The sequence below is a fragment of the Protopterus annectens genome, chromosome 3.part1 (assembly GCF_019279795.1).
Source record: "Protopterus annectens isolate FY-2018-M chromosome 3.part1, PAN1.0, whole genome shotgun sequence".
Lineage (NCBI taxonomy): Eukaryota > Metazoa > Chordata > Ceratodontiformes > Protopteridae > Protopterus > Protopterus annectens.
In genome coordinates, this window is record NC_056732.1 from 1,177,208,264 (window position 1) to 1,177,225,943 (window position 17,680).

The following is a 17,680-nucleotide window of genomic DNA, read 5'->3' on the forward strand; positions in this document are numbered from 1 at the left end:
GAAGAAGTTCTTTACCATGGTTTCCTTAATGGGGGGTGGGGGCAGGATGTGGATATCAAGGGTGCTTAGCTAATGGTCGGATTGGACCAACGAGGAGTTGTCTTCAGATGTGGAACACCGGTCACTCATGTTGGTAATGACTAGGTCTAGGATATTGTTGCCCCTGGTGGGGGTGTGGATAAGTTGATCCAAGGCAATGGAGTTTATGAATTCCAGAAAGCGTTGAGCTAAGGAGTTGGTACATGAATAGTTTTCCCAGTTAATGGTGGAGTAGTTGAAGTCACCCATTATTAGGGTATTTGGTTGAAACCTAATATTTTCCAGTACATCAAGAAAAGAGGAGTGGGAATCCTGGGGCATGGTGGGGGATCTGTAACAAGCTACAATTTGGATTGCAGTTTTGCCCAAAGTTAGTTGCATTTGGATAACCTCAGATTCATTATGCTGAGCAACTAGCCTGGGGGTGTGGATATCCTTAATGAATATGGGCACACCTCCGCCTTTGGTGTTTTGGTCCAGGTTACATGGCCGAAAAGTGTGGTATGAGTTAAAGCCTGGTAGTGCAGGGGTGCTCTCTGCAGCCTTGAAGCAAGTCTCAGTCACTGCACAGATATCGATGTTCTCCATTTTACCACTGGACTAGGGTAGGTAAGTAATTGTAAGTTAGTGATGTCATTGTCAAACTGTTAAATTAAGAGTTTGGCAGAAAACTAATGATAATTCATAATTACTTACCTACAATAATCCAGCAGTGCTCTAAACCTGTAAGAGAAGACAGCTTCTCTGAATTTGTAGTGCTATAGCCCTGAATCTTAACTTTCACTTAATTATATTATTGCTCTACTAAATACTTAATAAGATGTGGATATTAGTCAAAATCGGTGACCCAAAGAGAACAGAGAGAAAAACATAGCTAGGGTGATTCTACTAGGAGTAAGGAATTGTTTTATTCTTTATAGCAGGCCTAACGTTTGATAATTATTTTTTTTTTACATATACAGTTTCGTACATGAAGATCAAACTTTATGTTGTCATCTATGGTGACTCCAAGCAATTTAGTATGGGTAACTACTTCAATAGCTGTATTGTTTACAGGTAATGTAGAAATTACTTTTAACACTGGCATGGGACTTAAGAAAAACAGTAGTAATTTATAGTTTTGGGGATTAAGTAAAAGCTGGATTTGATATAGCTACAGTTCAGCTGAGTTGAAGGCATCTTGTGTCATGGACTGTAGTTGTAGTTGGGTGTCAGATGACCAGATGTGAGTTGCGTCATCTGCATAATGAATAAGGAAAGTTGACCAAGAATAGAGCCTTCAGGCATACATGTTTTAACTGGGAAAAAGAAAGAGAGAAGAGAGCTATTTCAGACTGATATCTTTCAGACAGGTAGTCAGAAAACCACTGAAGAGTTGTCTTTTTAAGGCATGGAGAGGACATTTGCATCAGAAGTTACTCATTGTAACACAGTGTCAAAGACTTTTTAGAGATATAGAAAAACAGAAGATAAACTTTCCTTGGTCTCTATCCATATTAATGGTATCAGAAATGTTGAGGGGAGCTATAGTGGGGCTACAACTTGGTCAGAAACCAAGTTTTGTTGGAGTTAGTAGAAATTTTTGTAAGAGGTACTGAATAAGTTGCTTATAAATACACTTTTCCATGATCTTAGAAAGGGGGCAGGGTGGCAATCTGCTTAAAGTTAGAGATTTCAGAAGTTACCTCCTTTATGGTGGGGAAAATAAAGACTTTTTTTCCCAAGGCCAGGCATATGAAAGTCTTTAAAAGATCTGTTGATGAGAACTGAGTGTGTATGCAATAGAGTCTCCAGCATGTTTGAGGTACTCAGCAGGGAGATAATCAGCAGAAGGAGAACAGGGTTTCAGTTTCTTCAGTAGCTGTCCAACATATGATATGGAGATAGTTTGGAGATTAAAGGCAGGGATGTCAGGACTAGTAGGGTTTTGTGGTTCATTAAATGGTTGGAAAGCTGGAGGTAAGGGAGGCTATGATGTCAGTGTGGACAATACTAAATCTGGTATCTGAGGATGATAAGTCTTGGTAGGGGGTTGGTGAGGAAGGAGAGCCAGGCTGAAGAATGTTCTTAACTCATTCCCTCCAATCACTAAATCTGGTATCTGAGGATGATAAGTCTTGGTAGGGGGTTGGTGAGGAAGGAGAGCCAGGCTGAAGAGTGTTCTTAAGTCATTCCCTCCAATTACTAAATCTGGTATCTGAGGATGATAAGTCTTGGTAGGGGGTTGGTGAGGAAGGAGAGCCAGGCTGAAGAATGTTCTTACCTCATTCCCTCCAATTACTAAATCTGGTCTCTGAGGATGATAAGTCTTGGTAAGGGGTTGGTGAGGAAGGAGAGACAGGCTGAAGAATGTTCTTTACTCCTTTCCTCCAATTACTAAATCTGGTATCTGAGGATGATAAGTCTTGGTAGGGGGTTGGTGAGGAAGGAGAGCCAGGCTGAAGAATGTTCTTAACTCATTCCCTCCGATTACTAAATCTGGTATCTGAGAATGACAAGTCTTGGTAGGGGGTTGGTGAGGAAGGAGAGCCAGGCTGAAGAATGTTCTTAACTCATTCCCTCCAATTACTAAATCTGGTATCTGAGGATGATAAGTCTTGGTAGGGGGTTGGTGAGGAAGGAGAGCCAGGCTGAAGAATGTTCTTAACTCATTCCCTCCAATTACTAAATCTGGTATGTGAGGATGACAAGTCTTGGTAGGGGGTTGGTGAGGAAGGAGAGCCAGACTGAAGAATGTTCTTAACTCATTCCCTCCAATTACTAAATCTGGTATCTGATGATGATAAGTCTTGGTAGGGGGTTGTTGAGGAAGGAGAGCCAGGCTGAAGAATGTTCTTAACTCATTCCCTCCAATTACTAAATCTGGTATGTGAGGATGACAAGTCTTGGTAGGGGGTTGGTGAGGAAGGAGAGCCAGGCTGAAGAATGTTCTTAACTCATTCCCTCCAATTACTAAATCTGGTATCTGAGGATGATAAGTCTTGGTAGGGGGTTGGTGAGGAAGGAGAGCTAGGCTGAAGAATGTTCTTAACTCATTTCCTCCAATTACTAAATCTGGTATGTGAGGATGACAAGTCTTGGTAGAGGGTTGGTGTGGAAGGAGAGCCAGGCTGAAGAGTGTTCTTAACTCATTCCCTCCAATTACTAAATCTGGTATCTGAGGATGATAAGTCTTGGTAGGGGGTTGGTGAGGAAGGAGAGCCAGGCTGAAGAATGTTCTTAACTCATTCCCTCCAATTACTAAATCTGGTATCTGAGGATGATAAGTCTTGGTAGGGGGTTGGTGAGGAAGGAGAGCTAGGCTGAAGAATGTTCTTAACTCATTCCCTCCAGTTACTAAATCTGGTATCTGAAGATGATAATTCTTGGTAGGGGGTTGGTGAGGAAGGAGAGCCAGGCTGAAGAATGTTCTTAACTCATTCCCTCCAATTGAGCTCAAAAAGTTTACACTATAACTTCCAATGGGCAGAACCTAATTGTTTTAATAGAATCAAATTATGTCCATAAATTTCAAATGTTCATATTTCTGGAACTATAGGTCTTACTAAAGAAGTATAAGTGGCAAACTCTTCAGCGCAAACTGTTTTTATACTGGTGATATTCTGTAGGTTCTAGGTCTTAAACTGGATTTTATAAGTCACAGTAAACCTAGTAACTATTAAGGTTGTAATAATTTGTAAACAACTTACCATATCTCATCAGCCACTCAAGTTAACACACATACTGTTGGCGGCAGCATTTTGTTCATTCAGTTGTGACCTTTATTATGAGGCTAAGAAGCTCTATCTGTGCTACTTCATTTTCATGATATTTAGAAAACCACATTTATGTCACTCTCTCTCTCTCTCTCTATATATATATATATAAATATATATATTTATAAACAATTAATACCTCTTTATCTGCACTACACAGGGGTCAAATAGTAATGCAGTTGTTTTTGCCATCATTATGTTTGCTTTAACTAAGATGAAATCCTTTAATACTTTGCATATAGCATGGTTTTAAAACTATCACTGCAAATATAAACAAACAATATTTGACGCCTCGAGGTGTCAGTATGATATAACAGTAGAAATACCTGGCGGCATCACTTGGCTGTAATGAGTTTTAATTGAGCTCCAGAATTTCCTGTGATTATCTTGTGTAAAATACTTTTTTTTTTGTTTAGGAAAATGTGCTTCTTGGAGATGTTACATATGGATGTAAGGTTTGAGTTTTTTTATCTCTGTGCCATTGCTTCCATGTATTGTCACATTTTTCTATGAGAATTCTAGTTGAATGAGTCAGCCATGGGGTTTGAGTAGTTTTTATTCTTTTATTTATTACTGGTAGGGATAAGGGTAAGGTATTTAAAGTATTCAAGTATATATTGTTGAATTTGTTGGCATATTTTCAGTCAATACCCATTAAAGAATTTAGTAAATTACTGAGAGTGTCAAAATGAAAGTTAGAATGATTTATGGTAGATATGTATTGATGTTTTTTTAGCTGGTGGGTGATTTCTTTATAAGTAAATATGGGATGGAAGGGACTAAGGGAATCAGGTAGTCCCTTAAGCTAACATACTTGCTGGGGTCAGATACATGTATCTATTCAAGGACAGAATGTTTTATGTTTCGATGTGTTGAGTAGAGTAGGAGAAGAGATTAGCTGTTTGAACCCATGCAGGCTAAGACTACTAGTTGGTGTGTTAGATATCATAGATTATCAGTCATTGTTAACATTGCTTAAGATAATGGTTTCAGTAATAACATCTGTTGTACTCCAGAAAATGATTTCTTCTGTTAAACTAATGTTATAACCAAGTGGTATGTAGAGGGTAGCTATACGTAGTTTATGTTTATTAACATTGAGAAGACAGATGAGAAGTGCTGTATTTTGGAAGGTTAGTATGTTAGTTTGGAGGGGTGAGAAAATTACAGAGTTATTGTATATAATTGTAATGCCTCACCCCTTTTTTATAGTCTGTCACTTCAAATTATATTATAGCTAGGGGATAGAATTTCAGAATCATTTATATAGGGTTTTAGGCATGTTTCGGTAATGACAGTAATATCTGGAGAATATTGAAGAAACTATGCTTGTAGATTTGTCACATTGTTTACAACACTGTGAATGCTAACAAAAGCAAGGAAGGTGAGTATTTCACAGGAGTTAGAGGCAGAGGAGGCTTGAATGGATGAGGCTGAGGGGATAAAGTTGGGGTGAATGTCACCAGAAATAACACTTTTAGGGGAGAGCAGATTGGGATTATTGTTTTTTATATATAAATGCTATGAAGTTATTCCAGTTTATATCAAAAGTGAATTGAATGGTTGAATGTTTTGCATTTGAGAAGGTGATTAGGTTAAACAATAAATAAAGTTGAGGCAATAGATATGAAGGGGGGGTTAAGTCTGAGTGTAGGTAGGGTGACTGGTAGTGTGTGAGTGTGAATAAAGTGTGAGAGTGCCATGGGGTGCAGTAAGGTGACATAAAATGAATCATAGAGACATGAAGATGCAGAAGGATAACATGGTAGATAGAGAGGCTATGTAGTAGTTAAGGGGAGATTATAAAAGATTGAAAGAGAAATATGTTAGTGAGGAAGGTAAGGGGAAAAAGATGAGAGTGGAACTGGTTTGCTTGAGATTCCAGGCAGAGTGGTCACCAGTTATAGGGATGGAAAAAGTTAAGATTTTTAATAGAGTATAGTCAGATAGAGAACTGCAGCATAAATCATGGTATAGTAGGGGAAAATTGTGAATCGGACAAAGTATTAGGAAGATAACAGTTAAGTGTGTGATGTGTATAATAAAATGTTTGTGGGTATTAAATTTTGAGTCACTATTCTGAAGGAAGAGTAATATTGAAGAACTTCCTGAAGAGGAAGACATGAGTATTGTAAATGGGGAAAGGGAGAATAAAAGTATAGGTTGTAATGTTGCAACAACAGACAATAATAAATTAAATAAAGAACAGTAGAGGAGAGTAAGTGTGGCAGTAAGGTAACATAAGATTGTAAAGCTCTATGGGGGATGCTATTGGATAATGAGACAGTAGCAGGGATTGGTTAGACTAGTAGGAAGAAGAGTAAAGTGCAACTTTATATAAGGAGAGTGAAGGTAGTGAATGGAGGGTAGGGGAGTACATTGAGAATAAGCAAAATGACCCTAAATGGAGCCAGCTGGAACACCTCAAAGATGGAGGTATTATTCTAAAAAAAACAATCAGTGACAATGGAGGTAAGAGATAGCAGTGTGAGTGTTTTGCTATTATATTGTAAGTTACTCAACAGGACAGCAGAAAAGATAAAGTTTTAAAAAGCTGCTCATGGGTATGAAAGCCATACATATCAAGATATAATGACTTTAAGAAGCCTGAAGTATATTGACATGAAATGTCCTTTTCCTTTAGTAGCACTGACTGAAAACTCAGTAGTACAGATGGTTTTAGCAGTTTATCTAGTGGCACACAAAGGTGTCAGTCTATATACTGTCAGCACTGAAAAATATTTTTTGCAGACTGCAAATTGCCCTGGTGGAAGAAAGATCATGTTATGCAGAATGACGCAGAAAGACAGGGAAACTGATGACTTTCAATACTGAGTAGAAGAGCAATCATGCAAGCCTCTTAAAGAAATAAAGTTTTTGTGGTGAACAAAAATGTAAGCAAGTATTTGAATAAACAAAATGCATAACGTTAGATTCATTCCACCATCTGCTATTAGGACTTATTTAACATGCACTTACTTGCAGTTAGTATGTCTGCTTTAAGGCTACAGTGCATACCGGATAAAGTGCAGATTTAAATAATGAATCTTACTTATACAGACTGTTTGGACAGCTGGTTTCCCAAAAACTGTTTATGCCAATGCAATGCAGTATTAAATCCTTAAACACCCATCGGCTATGTATCAGTTAATATCTAGTAGGACTGTCTTTTACAAACTGTGCATTGTATAATATAAAAAGTAGGAGCTAACAGTGATGCTCTTTAGCAGCATTTGTAATAGTTTTCAGCTACCTTAAATTCAGCAATTGGTCGTTAAAGGAGAAGATGTAATTTAAACTAGCATTTCAAATAAATCAGTTCTAAATGCCTCACAGTGATTAAGTGAGGCACCAAATTGTTATTCTTTCATTACCCCCAAAAAAAAAAATTCAGACAAGCTTTGGAATCAGAACAACAAGATGGAAAGTTACAAGAGAGAGAGGGATGGAAATTGTTGGTACAGTACTATATACAGAAGCTTGTTTAAGCAATGTCCACACACAAAGTGTTTACTTTTTATACAAACTGCAGATTATACCCACAAATATTACTCTTGAAGAAAAGCTGTTGCTATTGAAGTTAGTTCTAGCTGCATAATGTCAATTTCACATCAATGGTAGAATAGCTTTAAACCATTCCAGATGCAGACTATTTTATACTAAACAGCCCACAATACAATACAATGCAATACAATACATTAAAATACAATACAATACAATGCAATACATTACAATGCCATCATTATCATATCAGCACATCTGACATATGTCTCTGCTGCATATAAAGTGCATTGAAACAAAGTACTTATTGTGCTGTAACAATTTGAAATATTATTGTAAGCAGAACTGTATAAGCAACAATTTCAACAGCTATGCAATCCTTATCTAAAGCATCAGTAGTTAAACACCAGTATTCACAAATAAGCACATCTGAGATAAATAATTACAATATATTGTTTGAACATATATAAGATACAACACTTTAAACAAGTCTTTACAAGCAGCAAATACAAATACACACTATTTGAAGGATTTGAGCTACACATTGTCAAGCAAGTCTGTACATGCAACAAGTTCAGATAAACCCCAAGCAAGCAATTGCTTATATAGGGCCACACCATCGTTGTTCATGCAAGTGTGTGCTGCGCCGACTATACTGACTTGATTGGGCTTTCAGTTATGAATGGTAATTGTTTTCAGACTTTATTTTTATTTTTATTTTGTGAAGACTAAAGATTTTAAGAAGGTTTAAGTAAAAATATCTGAAACTTGAGAGACAGAGAGACAGTGAGAGTGAGAATGGTGGTACAGTACTACACACAGCAGCTTGTTGAAGCAAAATCCACACACAAAAGCATTTAATGGTGGTGCTGTGGTAGCATTGTCACCTCACAGTTAGACGTTGCCCGTTCGATTCTCAGTTAGAGCGTCTTCTGTGTGGCGACATGCGTGAACAGGCGTTCCTTCGTTGAAGGTTGTGCGTTAGGCCCGGCAAGCCAGCACGTAAAACTCTACTGCCAATCATTAGCGGTCCGGAGTTCCGCTGTAGCAACCCCTGACCGGGAAAAGCTGAAAGACACAAACAAACAAACTGCAGATTACACCCAAAACCTTATTCTTGAAGATGGCTGCTGCTATTGAAATTAGTTCCAATTGCATAAAGACAATTTTACATCAATGGCAGAATAATTGTAAAACATTAAAGATGCAGTTTTTACCAGTTTCACAAGAAATGCTATCTTATGCTAAAGAACCCACAATACAATACCAGCTTTTATAAATCAGCACATTTGAGATGCATCTAATGCAAAAAAGTTCATGGAAGCAGCAGTACTCACTGTGCTGTAACAAAGCAGGACTGTAGAAAGAACAAGGCCAGCAGCTGTGCAGTCCTTAATTTAATACCACTGTAAACAGGTCTGTACAAGCAATGACTGCAAAAACAATGCAATCCTTTACTAAAGCATCCATAATTAAAAACAAGTACTCAGAAATAAGCGTATCTGGATTCAAAGATGGCTGCCATTCTGTAACCACTGATAATCTACAGCTCTTAAATACTCTTGGAATAAAATCAACCCAGAGAAAATATCAGGACCTATTTAAGCAAAATATACAGAAATAACAACTCTAATCTATATCCAGAAAACCAAAAAGGGAAAAATAAATCTGAAGAATTAATAAATCTATTAAGATTACATCAGATTATCTGGAGCTGAGAGAAGAAACAGGGAAAAGAAGCTGGGTACTATACACATCCACCTCTACCTATAAATTAAGACGCCTTACTTTCACAAAATGTCAAAAGAAGATAAAAATATGGACACTACAACAACAAAAACCAAAATCTCAGAATTATTATCTCTGGAGAAAGATTTGAACTCTAAAAGGCAGAAAGTAACAAAACTACAAGACACTGCTAAATCAGGGAATAAAAATAAAACAGATCAACAAGCAAACTTGGATGATGTAAAAACTGCTTTACTGCCTATCCAGGAGGCAATAAAAGAAATGTCTGCTCAACTGATCATTTGGAACTTCCTTCAACCAAATCTTGGAAAGAATGGACAAATATGAAGCCAAAACAGTGGAGAATGAGGAAAAATAGTCCTGCTATCTAAAAAAACTGACTCACATGAAGCAAATATACAAACCATGCAAGCTAAAATTATTGACCTGGAGGCAAGATCCAGAAGGAATAATATAATCATTAGAGGCATATCAGAAAATGTTCAGTACAATGATCTGATTCCTTCCATCATATATATATTTGCAACACTACTCAAAGACCAAAAAATAGCACAGCAAATAATAACTGAGAGAGCCCACAGAGCCTTGAAAGAATCCCAAACTTCAAAAATTCCAAGACCAGTCTATGTAAAATTACTCAACTTTCAAGATGTTAATAAAGTACTATTATCTGCAAAGAAGAATGGGGGTCCCCTAATATGGAATAACAACAAAATCTCTCAAGCCCAGGACTTGCCCCTTCAAATTAGGCAAGTCAGACAGCTTATGTCTCCTTATTGTAAATTTCTAATTGATAAAAACATAAAATTTCAAATGAAGTACCCAAATACATTGCTATTTTCTGTGGACGGGGTTAAGTACTCAGTTACCAACATCACAGAAGCAAAATCTACCTTTATGTCTGTTTTTAAAAGAATTCCTGCCTTGGATATCTAACTGCACCTTCCGATGTGATTACTGAGCCTCTGAGATCGGATAGAACTCAAAAGAATAGCCGTGGACTTACTTTTCCTTTAGTTTGCTCCTATTTTACTCCAGGCCGCTTTTTTGGATTGGCGCGACCCTGCTGCTCATTTTCCAAGCCAAGAGGGTCCCAACAGGAAGCGCACAACATCCGCAACATGCACGCTTTCCCATGGGAGGAACTGAAAGTCCTTTTGTTGCTTCAGAAGCCGTTTTTAGAGGTGACACTTCCGGAAGTCCGTCTGCATACTCAGTCCCCCTTCGAGAAGCTAAGTAATCAGCTTAGCTGTCCAGAAGCTTGGAAAGAAGATCAATGGAACTGTAAATAAAAGAAAAAAAAAAGTAATATGCTGATGAGAAATCTTTAAAAATAAAAATGTTACAGTTTAAGCACATAGTCTATCTACACACAGATACCAAAAGTTATTTTTAAAGGTCACCATTTATAGCTAATGTTTCCAGCTTCATATAATATTAATAGAGTTACCAAAGTATAATACACTGCCAATAGACATGTAAACACAAAATGGTAATGCAGTAAACTACACATTCTTAAAGGAACACACTCCTGAAGTTTTAAACACAGGGCTTATTTTCAACTATGGTAAACTTCACATAGATTAGTATGCCCTCTTTAAACCTTTAATTATACTTAATAGAAGAGTATATGACAGGTTTGGTACCTTATACAAAATCAAACATGTTATAATCTGCATAATATGAGAATCCTTGTGCTACCATTAACACACACATTAGAGCTGAAATATCTATCTTATATAAAATCACCTTTTTGACATTATTATGTCAGGACATGAAATTTGCTGGTTAAACATTACATGAAAAACAGTAAATGAAGTAAATTAATACAAATTATAATACAAGTAAAGTTAATACTGTACCACATACAGAAACATATTAATAATACCTGAGAACTCAGCATTAAAGCATCCTACCTTGGAAAGTATATTATTGACCTAGATAAATTTAACCTCATAGAACTGTAAACGAAGTCCGCACATTCTACTATCCAATAATAGTATAAAGGAACAATCCTGGCTGATGTGCCCAACATAAGACATGCTACCGAGGAATTTTTATTTTGGCACAGTATTCCTAAACACAGTTTATGTGATGCATACAGTACTCATTACATTTGATGCTGAAACTAACATAACATGAGCTTGCTTAACATTGATGTTAAAGGAATACATAGGTTAATGTATTGAGTCTACTACAAAGTTTAGATTGGAACTAGGTGTTCTCTTGTATTATTTACTGGACAACGCAGTAAGGGTAATAGAGTACTTACTTTTTTTTTTTTTTTTTTTTGCTATATCCTATATTCCACAATGCTATAATAATAATAAGGTTCGCACCTACTTGAATTGATCTCTAATGATTCCCCTAACTAAGTGTGTCTATATTCAGGTATATGCATATGTGTAGATAGTTATATAGTTATATTGTTTTCTCCAGGACTCATCAGAATAAGAATGGGTAAAGTAAGTCAGAAGACATATAGCAAATCTGTTACAAAACAAAAGTAGGGTTAAGATCTTCTTTAAACATAAGGACATCCAAGATTGAAACAGCACAGGGCAGGGGTAATAAAAACAGTGGGAGTAATGATTCTGGGTAAGTTGTTTAAATGATTGTTACCTGCCTTTCAAAATGATCAAAATTGGTTAAAATAGTCTTCTTTCAAATTTAATACCTTATTTCAAATCTCACAATAAGAGACATGGTTTGCAGAAGTAGTGTTTGTGAGGGAATGAGTGGGATAGGCTTTGTACATATAGTGTTAGGTCACACAGGACCATTAAGAATCTTTCACCCATGGTATACTAATACACAAGGTATTCATATACCAATAACACAAACAACTACAAAAAACAAATCTTGTAAGGTCCTGTTAAATTCCTGGTCCAGGAGATTAGTGGGTAGGCACAGGGAAGGGACGGGAATAAAAGAATGCTTTCATAACATGTTTTTGATAAGAATTAAAAACTTCCCAACATACTTACACAAATATTCAAGACGTCTTTCACAAAACAAAAAGCGTTATAAATGTGGGAAATAGACTCATGGAACATTAAAGGGCTCCAGAACATTAAGAAGAGGAAACTGTTTTTACACCTAGCTCTGCAGTCTAAGGCAATCTTTTTACTAATTCAAGAAACACACAACTAATGAACAATGGTCGGATATTAAAGAAAAAAGTGGATAAGAGAAATTATAGCATCTGAAGGCAAAACAAACAGTGCAGGAGTAGCTATAATCATTAAGAATCATTACAAAGATAAAATCTTAGAATCCAAAATAGATAAAGAAGGAAGATGGTGTTATATAATCCGTTCAACTCCCCTTTATGATAAACCCATATTACTTCTCAATGTATATGCACCCTGTAACAACCAGCACTCCTTTTTCGCATCATTGTACCCTATCTTAAGCTAATACAATAACCATTACATGATCATAGGAGGGGACTGGAATACATATCAGAACCCAAAAAAGGATAAATCAAGTCCACAGAAATCATGCAACAAGCAAGCAGTTTTAACATTAAGTAAACTTAAATATGACTTTAACTTATCTGATCCCTTCAAATATGGTAATAACACAAATAACTCAAATAATTTCACATTTTACTCCAGTTGTCATAAAATGTGGTCGAGAATTGACTTTTTTCTAACTTCAGAAGCACTAATTAATCTTGACCCCGCAGTATCCATACATACTCGTTACCTATCGGACCACTCTAAAATTACCTTATACATTAACAAGACCACCAAAACCAACTTACTACATCGGGGATATAACTGGTCTTTAAACCCCAATCTCTTAAACAAAAAGGAAATAATTCAGGAAGTACAGGATATGCTTAAAAGGTCCTTAGACAATTTAATAAAACAAAATCACCCTCCTGATATTGAATGGGTGGCAACTAAAGCCCAGATAAGAGGTATCTTTCTACAGAAAGTGTCTCACTATAAAAGAATACAACTCAAAGAAGAAGAACAACTAGTGGCTAAAATTAAAGCATTGGAACAGGATCTGATTAAAAACTACAACACACAAACTGAAACAGAAATATTGAAATGGCAGAAAGACCTATTCTTGGTTCACAACAATAATTTATCATTTCATGAAATGAAAATGCTTGCAAAATATGCTAACCATATACAAATACCGTCACGAGCACTGGCAAGGATTATTAATCAGTCTAAATCACCCTCTCAAATTTCGGAATTATCCTATAAGAATAAGATCTACACAAAAACTGAAGACATTATCAAAACTTTTGAAATTTTATACTCACAAATTTATGGAGAACAAAAACACCTACTTACAAATCAAAACAGTACAGACTTCCTACAAAAACTAAACTTTCCGAAAATTGATGTGAAACAACAAAAAGAATTAATAGAGCCAATAAACACGGAAGAAATAATAACAACAATCAAAAAAATTGAAATCACATAAATCTCCCGGCCCAGATGGCCTTACTGCGGAGTTTTACAAAACATTTTATCTCATCGCTGCACAAATATTATATCATGTATTAAACTATATAATAAACAATAAAATTAATGATATACACTTTAATGCATCCAAAACGATCTTTATACCCAAAGAAAAGGCAGATCATCAAAACCCAGACAGTTACAGACCCATATCATTACTCAATATTGATACTAAAATTCTAACATATATCCTGGCTGATAGACTGAAAAAAATAATGGATATAATTATTTCGAGTGAACAATCTGTTTTTTTACCATCTAGACAAACCAGTGACAATACATTAACACTGCACACACTAATTTCATATGCTAACCAGAATAACCAAAATATATATGCACTAATTATGGATGCTCATAAGGCCTTTGATAGAGTCAACATAAAATTTTTATTCCAAATCCAACCTTACTTTAATATACCCCAAAAATGTATTTTAACCCTACAAACACTATACAACAACCCTTTTTCAACATTATATATAAATAAAAGGTGGTCTAATAGAATACAAATTAGAAATGGCACACGTCAAGGGTGTCCTTTATCTCCATTATTGTTTAACCTATATCTAGAAACCCTATTTTTAAACATAAAACAAAATGTATATCACAATGCCCCAGTAATATACAACACAAAAATTTCTCTGTCAGCCTTTGCCAATGACCTCAACATATATTGCACAGCGCCAACCACAGAAACCAAGAAAATACTATCTGCTATCAAAGACTTCACACTAATTTCAAACTATAAAATAAACCTAAAAAAAACAAACATTTTCCCTTTAAAAACTCTGAAACCTTTCTCACTGCTCCCATTGATAGGTCAAATAAAATCTGAAGAAAATATTAAATATTTAGGAATTACATTCTCTACAGATAATAAAAAATTCTATCTCAAGAATATCAAACAAAAGTGGGATCACATTCTACTTGATCTAAAAAGATGGAAAAATCTGAAATTACCACCATTAGCTAAAGTCGCAATTATAAAAATGAATAGCTTGCCCAGATTTTTATATATCTTCATGCCCTCCCAGGTATCAATACCTAAGAAATTTTTCAAGCAAATTCACACTGAATTTGCTAAATTTATATGGGAACCAAAAAAAAGCAGAATCTCATATGATAGACTGATGACTCCAAAAAACAAAGGTGGATTAGACCTACCAAATTTCGAAAACTATTATTCAATCATAAACGCCAATAGAATTTTAAGAATTGCAAATTACAATAAGCTAGGAACCAGCTGGACCCCACATTGGGTAAAAATAGGTTTTAAACATATCGAAAGCCTTAATATAAATCCCAAATCAATACCTTTCTTAAGTAATAAAAACATCAAAGCATATAACCTATTGGAATGCCTTAAAAATTCTATAATAGTAACACAAAATCTGTTTAAGTCAGTCAATCTCCTTCAACCCATGATGTTACAACAACCTATTCACAAAATTCCTAACCTAAAAATGAATAACCAGTTACTAGACCTGAAAAAATTCCCACTTATATTTAATATAACACTACAAGATCTTTACCCATATTTAAACTGTCCCACTCACGAAATAAGAAACCAACTGGGTCTTCCCAAGACATATTTGTCGATCTTAAGACAGATTAAAGAATTGTGTATAAGCTACCTACAGGATTTAAACATCAATAAAGATGACTTAATGAAATGTAACTCATTATGCCAAGCCATTGTACAACACAGTACATTTATAACATGTTCATATAAAATGATCAAGGACCTGAAATTTCAAGAACACATACTCTTATCAAATGTTTGGAAAGAAAAATACCATCGGTAGAAAACCATAAATTATTACAAGCAATCGACCTAACAATATAATCCATACCTCTTCAAAAGTTAGGATTTACACAACTCATGATATATAATAATGCTTATTATACACGCCTTAGACTACATAAATTTAACCCTAGGAACTCCCAATTTTGCCCACATTGTGAAGATGAGATTGCTGACCTTTTACATATGTTCTGGAGCTGTAAATGTGTATACAAACTTTGGAACTCCCTGAAAGTACAGCTACAAAAGATGGGATACCAATCATCAACGCTCACTTGGGAATTCACGATACTACATATTCCCCCAATTAACCTAGCTAAAACTCAAACAATCATCCTCATTAATATCTTCCTATTAATGAAACTGTACATAGCTACAAACTGGCTGACCCCATCTAAAATCTCATGGAATAACTTCAGGAACCTAGTGATAAAACATATATTAGCCCACAAATACATAATAAACAGACAAAACAAAAACCCCAATATTTTTAAATTTTGGGAACAAATCTACAATATAATACTTGCATAAAAAATTGATTTTGGAAGACATTTACAACATACACAATAAAATCATAACATTACATAGCACTATACTAACCTGATGTTTTAACCCTGGAGAAAACAATGCTTATCTATTTTCATACTATCAAAATATGAAAGCATTCATGTAAATAGTGTAAATATGTTCTAAAAATATTGTTATTTTATCAGTTTTATATCACCTGTGTTTACTCTTGTGAAATGGTGTATATAGAAAACAAACAATAAAGAAATATTATTGAAAAAAAAAATAAATAAGCGTATAGGTTCATAGGTTTATACTAGGCTATCTGCCCAAGGGCATTTATAAGCCTAGCCCATAGTTATTTGGCTTTCGCCACCCTTTTAGTTTGAATAAAACTATGCCTATTATTTTGCTGTGCCTCTGTCAAGCAGTGACACTGAAGTAATCCCTGGGGTATATCTGCGATCCCCCATCCATTGGTCAAGATTCCTCTTGAACAAGGCCAGCGAGTTGCTCTGCCTCACATGTACCGGGATTTTGTTCCACAGCATAGGGAGTCTCTGGGTGATGAATCTGTCCCTCCAGCACGTTCTATTAATAACTGTGTTAAGGTTTAAGTCTCCCGCCCTTGTGGTTCTGAGGGATCTAGATTTTTTGAGGTGAAGCATATTCATCAAATCAGGGTTTGACATGGCCTTATATTTCAGGCACAGGTCACCTCTGAGCAAGCGGTATGAGACTGAATAGAGCTGGAGTTCTTTCAGTCGGGCAGCATAAGACATATTTTTGAGACCCTTTATCCTTTTGGTGAGGAACTTTTGGGGCCTTTCCAGCTGCTGCAGGTGTCGGGTCAGATACATTCCGAATGGGGCATTGTACTCAATCATAGGTCTAATGAGTGGTGAGTACAGGGGGACAATGACCTCCCTTGATCTAGATGTGAATCCCTTCATGATCAGGTGGGCAATGTAGAAGGTTTTCCTAACTACTTTAGCAACATGAGTGTCAAACGAAAGGCTACTGTCAACCTGGGTCCCCAGATCCCTGATGACTTCTTCTGTGCTCAGTGGATTGCCACCTATATGGTAGCTAGGGGTAACCTTGTTTTTCCCGAAGGGTATGACTATGCATTTCTTGGCATTTAACTTTAGGCCATGGCTCTGGCACCAGTTATCCGTTTGATTGATTTAATCTAAGTTTGATTGATTTAATCTAAGATAAATACTTAAAATACATTTGCGACACCCGTGCACTGGCCCAGTAATCAAGCAGCCTCAATCCTCACCACTAACACCAGTGAGGGGTGTCCACATTGGGAAGACTAACAAGTACACACACAGTAAAGTAGAATTTCCATTAAGAGCACACAGAGATCACAGTCAGTCTGGGACTGGTTTCTCCCTTTCTCTCCAGATCTCCAATAAGACTCACCACTGGCACAGCTATAGAGTGGGGTCCTTAGCCAGGGTCCCAAGCCAAGTTTTCCTAGCACTCTCTCTGTCCAACCAGTGCTTCATGTCCCTGCCCAAGTAGCTCACACAGACACACACACACACACACACACACACACACACACACACACACACACACACACACACACACACACACACACACACACTCACACTCACACATACACACACTTTGAGATATGATTTATATACAACCACACAGACACTCCTGGGGAAGGCTGGCACAGGTTCACTAGCTGTGCCCCTTCTGTCCAGGCTATAAGGTAGTAATCACTACCACCAGGTCCCTTACCTTTCAGCTACTAAAAAGGCCCTTACCAAAGGGTGTCCAACTATTACTGTGCAATATTATTATCCAAATGGCAAGTG